Source organism: Neomonachus schauinslandi, chromosome 1 (assembly GCF_002201575.2).
Source record: "Neomonachus schauinslandi chromosome 1, ASM220157v2, whole genome shotgun sequence".
NCBI lineage: Eukaryota > Metazoa > Chordata > Mammalia > Carnivora > Phocidae > Neomonachus > Neomonachus schauinslandi.
The window spans coordinates 122427704-122433370 of NC_058403.1; the positions used below are offsets into that span (position 1 = coordinate 122427704).

At 44.6% G+C, this 5667-nt stretch overlaps 1 protein-coding gene across 1 annotated transcript in view; it reads right to left on the bottom strand.

Moving 5' to 3' along the window:
- Positions 1 to 2895, bottom strand: part of NCK1 (NCK adaptor protein 1) — a 74321-nt gene extending 71426 nt beyond the window's left edge. Inside the window, exon 1 of the mRNA XM_021678760.2 lies at positions 2766 to 2895. The gene's annotated coding sequence lies outside the window, so the exon portion shown is untranslated. The remainder of the gene's footprint in view (positions 1 to 2765) is intronic.
- Positions 2896 to 5667: the final 2772 nt, after the last annotated feature.

Genomic DNA, 5667 nt, shown 5'->3' on the forward strand with positions numbered 1-5667 from the left:
GATTTCTTTTAAAGAATAGGCAGGCTATGCATAGGCAATCAAATTCTCAACAGACAAAGGTAGAAAAACACAAACTCTGGGGCGCCTGGGTGGCTCAGTCGGTTAAGCGACTGCCTTCAGCTCAGGTCATGATCCCGGAGTCCCTGGATCGAGTCCCGCATCAGGCTCCCTGCTCAGCAGGGAGTCTGCTTCTCCCTCTGACCCTCCCCCCTCTCATGTGCTCTCTCTCTCTCATTCTGTCTCAAATAAATAAATAAAATCTTTAAAAAAAAAAAAAAGAAAGAAAAACACAAACTCTAAATGAGAATGATAGACTGGTTTAGGATGGTCAGCTCTCATAGAGAAACAGTGCTGTCATAAGAAAAAAATAGGTATTGAGCAGACTTTTAGAAGACTAGGAATTCTGAGGTATACTCTATAAATAACAGGGAGTTATCGCTGGTTTCACAGTGAGGGACATGGGGAAACATAATTTTAAGATTAAGATGGAAGGCAGGACATAATGAGTAGAGAGAAAAGGTAGGCAGAAAACCCAATTACAAGCTAGTGGAAAGGAATATATCTCAAAGAAATTTCCAAAAAATGGCTGACAAAAATTAGCCAATGATATGTGGATAGAGGATGTCAAAGACAAAACCAAGGTTTGTGTCTGGGTAGCTGCAAGTGTAATGTTACCAAAACAAAGTCAGCCTATGGAATCAGTAAAATGAGGATCATCCAGATAGAATTACTGCCTTAATTAAATAATCTTTAAATATCAGCTGTCTTCCTGAGGCGCCTGGGTGGCTCAGTCAGTTGAGTGACCAACTCTTGGTTTTGGCTCAGGTCAAGATCTCAGGGTCATGAGACCCAGCCCTAATGACCAAATCACACTCTGTGCTCAGCAGGGAGTCTGCTTGAGATTCTCTCCCTTTCACTCTCCCTCTGCCACTCCCGCCCCCTCACCCAAGTGAGCAGGCCAGCACTCTCTAAATATTTTAAAATAAGTATCAGCTGTCTTCCTAAAACAGCACACCCAAGTATTTATGAAGAATTTCTTAAATGCTTAGTGATTTCACGAGTTTCCTCCAATTTTACTTATTGACTAAATAACAAATCAGTCTTCTGATGTAGGTAGAGAATATTTGGTATTTTTCCATATTATAAAGACAAGTAAATTGTAAAAGTTATTAAAGTATGATACTATGATAAAAAATGGACTGCATTCTGTATTTATTAAATGAAGTCCTCCTGACAAGTGATTTATAACAATAATCACATTAAATCTACCTTGAGCTTTTGGCAAGAAAGTCCTCAACGGTCCAAAAGAAAAATAAACCCAGAAGCATAAAGTACCATTCAGTATCTAACAAAACATTCTGTGTATGCTTCAAATTTTATTTATATGGACCTGAAAACACTGATAAAATCTGCACTAAAAGATAATGCACAGAAAAATAAAGCGAACAATTTAAAATTTAGTATGTGAACAAGCACAGCTGAGTCTCCAGCACTCTGCGAATAGGGTTTAACTGATATTATAGCTAATTCCTCCAAATCACAATTTTCCCAAAAAAGAAAATTCCACAGTCCATGATCAAGATGGAATGAAAACTACTATTAATCAACCAATGCATATTCCTTGTAGCTATCAAACTGTGAATGGTATTCCTTGTTACTATCAAACTGTGAATGGGAGCCTACTTAAGAACTGAATATAACTGACAATTATCAAACAAACAAAACCTTCTTGGATTATTTCCCCATTTCACCTCGCTGAAGATTAAGATTTTAGGAACAGTGCTTTCCAGATGCTTAGTAAATTGTATAGTTCGTTTTTCATCAATCTACCAAAGTAAGACTTCTAAAAATGAATACCTCTTGCAACATTTACCCGTTTTGACCAGACACTGAGCTTCTTTGCTCACCACCCAAGATGGGATTCGAAATTCTCAACTTTTCTTTCCTACCTCCTGTTTTCTTACCAAATCTAACGGGTGAAATTATTTTTAGGTGACCAGCTCATCCGTTCGACAATAACTAAGCGCCTATAATGTTACAGTTCTCAGCCCTAAAAAAAAATCCAGCTTCCCGAGCTTCTAACGGCAAATTTAACTTTTATGAAAACACCACAGAACGTCACAAAACCATTACTTAGTTTTTGGTTTTTGTTTTTTTACCGGATATATTACACTTAAGTCAAAAGCTCACAGCCGAAGCAACAAGCAAGCGTACGAAACTACAGCAGGTCCATATGATTAAAATAACCTCGATTTCCCGAGAACGGGGGAAACTGCTGGGGCTGGGGGGAGGGGCACAGGGAGCATCCCAAGGATGTCCACCCTCAGCACAGGTTACGGCCCCCTCCCCTCCTGTAGGGCTGGAGGTGAGTGCGCCCGTCCCCTCCTCTACCACGTCCCTACCTTCCCCCGCCTCGGATTACGCCACAACAGACAACAGGACTTTTTAGGGAGAGAAAGAAACAGGGGAGCGCGAGCGCCGCACACTCGACCTCCCAGCCTCGCAGGAGCGGCCGGCCGGAGCGAGGCCTGGGGCTGCGCGGTCCCGGGCACTGGCCAAAGGATCGCGCGAGCCGCGATGCAAACGCCCAGGCCCGGCCAAGCGGCCTCCCCGCCCCCTCCGGCTCAGCTCAGGGCCGGCAGACGGCGCCCGGGGGGCTAACTTCGCCGGAGAAGAGGAAGCAACGCAGCGAGTAACAGGCTATGTGGACGCACGGGGAAAGGAAAGGCTGTCTGTGCGTCTGCCTACCGGCAGGACCGTCTCACCTTCCCTCTGCCGGGTCCGTGCGGCCCCAGCTCACCTGAGGAGGGCACCGGGAGACCGCCGCGGCCGCCGCGATGGCCGTTACGGCACGAGGCCTCCGCTCAGCCGCCGCGTAGCTCTCGGGAGAGGGGCGGGACGCGCGCGGCGGGCGGGCGGGGCTCCGGCGCCGACTGGCCGGGAGGCCGTGGGCGGATCCGCGCGGGCAGGAAACCCCCTCCCGGCACAATCCGATAGGTTCAGTCGCTCCTTTTTCTCCTATCCCTGAAGCGAGAGCTGTCTGCGCCGCGCTCGGATTGGGCCGGCCCGCCTGTCAATCAAGTGCTGTGCTGGGCGTGGATCAAGCTGAGGCTGTCCAGCGGAGAGTGAGCGAGAGGGTGAAAAGTGCCTGGCCTGGCCCGGCTCTTGTCGTTTTTGCCTCTCCGGTTGCTGTAGCCGATTACTTTGGGCCTTCCTCCTCAGCGCCACATTAGAGACTCCGCAGCAGAAATTACTGCTTCCCAAGTTCAGCCCCAGCTGTTCTGGGAGCTTCTTCTTGGTTTCTGCATTAAAGAGGGTCTTGCCCAACAGAAGGTTTTTAGGGGCAGGGAGAGAAAATGAAAAACAAACCAAAAGGCCTGGAAATGGGAACCTGAGAGAAAAATGTAAGATGTACGGTTAATTTGAGCCACAAACCGAAATAAGATGAGTCTAAGGGCCTTCCAGGTGCCCTGGTGCGTGGATAGCTTCCAGTCTCAGCTGTGGTAGCCATGCTGTGAGGAGGACAGTGACCTTCGGTGCCAAGTGTGCCCATTCTTAGCGGCCCAGTCCCAGCCACCTGCCCGGTCATCACTAAGTTGGTTCTCCCCACTCCAGTACTGCAGCCCCCCACCTCAACCTGCCTCATGCCTTCTGAACCATCTTTGTGGCTCGGCTCCGCTTAGGCGTCGCCTCCTCAGGGAAACCTGCTGGGTTAGATACTTTTCATGGAGCACAGGTATTTTCCCCAAACAAGCTGTTGAGTTTGTCCGTATCCCCACGTAGATGGTAAACTCATTAAGTCAGGAACCATGTCAGTATTTTTCCCTACTGCCAACTACATAGACGGTAAGTAAATATTGTTTAAGGCGTTAATACAGCTTCCTTTCCCTTCTTTAATCCTGGCCTAACTGTAAGTCCCAAGGGTTCACATTCTTCTGCATTTAACTTCAAAATTTTTCTTTTAAGTTCTGATGTATGTGGTTTGGTTGCCATTATTTAGGACCACAAGGTCAAGCACAAATCACCTTCCACCCCTTCCTGGCTTCAGGTTGGCTCTGGCAAGTAAACCATGAAACTCTGGGCAACAGCTACTGTTGTCTATATCCCATTATTAGCATCCAAAGTGAATAATGTAAGTGAACTTCAAATTTATTCTAATGGTCTAAATTCCTTTGCATATTTATAATGGCTACTATGGACTGAGTTTGTCCCCTCACAAAATTCATATGTTGAAGCCCTAACCCCTAAAGTGACTGTATTTGAAGACAGGGCCTTTAGGAGGTACTTAAGATTGATATAAGAGTGGGGCCCTACTACTATAGGATTAGTGTTCCTGTAAAAAGAGACAGCAGAGAGCTTGCTCTCTATCTCCACCATGAGAGGAGTGAGAAAGGGCCATATGCAAGCCTGGAAGAGAGCTCTCACCTGTAATTGACCATGATGGCATACTGATGTGGGACTTCAGCTTCTAGAACCAGGAGAAATTAAATTTCTGTTGCTGGTATTTTGTTATTGGCAGCTCAAGTTAATACAATAGTTTTATTTGTTGATACATCTTATTATTATTATTATATTATATATATATATTATATATATATTATTATATTATATGTAATATAATATAAAGTTTATGGATTGAGATGCTATTATATTCATTTTTTAAGCTGGAGAAATGATTGTCCAGAGGTGAAAACTGTTTCTCCAAAATCATACAACAAACTGTTAGCAAAACCTGGCTCAGTCCAATTCTACTTACATATTTAACATGTGATGGGTTGGGGGTGTTTATACAAATACAACAGGTAAAGTGGTTCCTGCCATCAGGTAGCTTATACCACTGCCGTAAGTGGGGAAAATAAACCCAGAAAAATATGCTGAAGTTGTAAGTTTAGATTTTATTTTGTAAGGGAATACGTATTTTGAATGAACCAGTGGTCTGAACAGACCCTTCACAAGATTTTGATCTAGATCTCTTGACTACTGTGTGCCACCTATTTAAGCAATAGAAGAAATAAGGGAAAGAGCTTTCTTTTAAAAGGGTTTTTAGTTCCCTGTAAACATGTTTTTTCCTTTTAGTTTTCCTTCTTTAAGTTTCCTCATCACCCATTCTTACCAGGAAATTCAAAAAAAAAAAGAAAGGGGTGCCTGGGTGGCTCAGTCTTTAAGCATCTACCTTCGGCTCAGGTCATGATCCCAGGGTCCTGGGATCGAGCCCTGTGTCGGGTTCCCTGCTCAGTGGGGAGCCTGCGTCTCCCTCTCCCACTCCCACTGCTTGTGTTCCCTCTCTTGCTGTGTCTCTCTCTGTCAAATAAATAAATAAAATCTTTTAGAAAGAAAGAAAGAGAGAAAGAAAAGAAAAGCTCAAAAAACACATGAAAAGGTGAAGGAATTGAAGGAAAAAAAGAAATAGCGATGAAACAAGAAAGCATTGGGTAGAAAGTAGATAGGCAAAAGCCACATATGAAATTGCAGTATGGTAACTTAGACGGAATGGAGTTACATGTTCTTATGGGGTGGAAGTTGTCCCAGAGACTTCCTTCCATACACCCTGTCTCCCCAACTTCCAAATATAAACATTCACATGGCTTCTTCTTCCCCTCTTTTAGCAGAACTCAAACCAAAAATGGGAATCACCCCTGCTAATTAGTGCTGAGTGGACCAGGGACT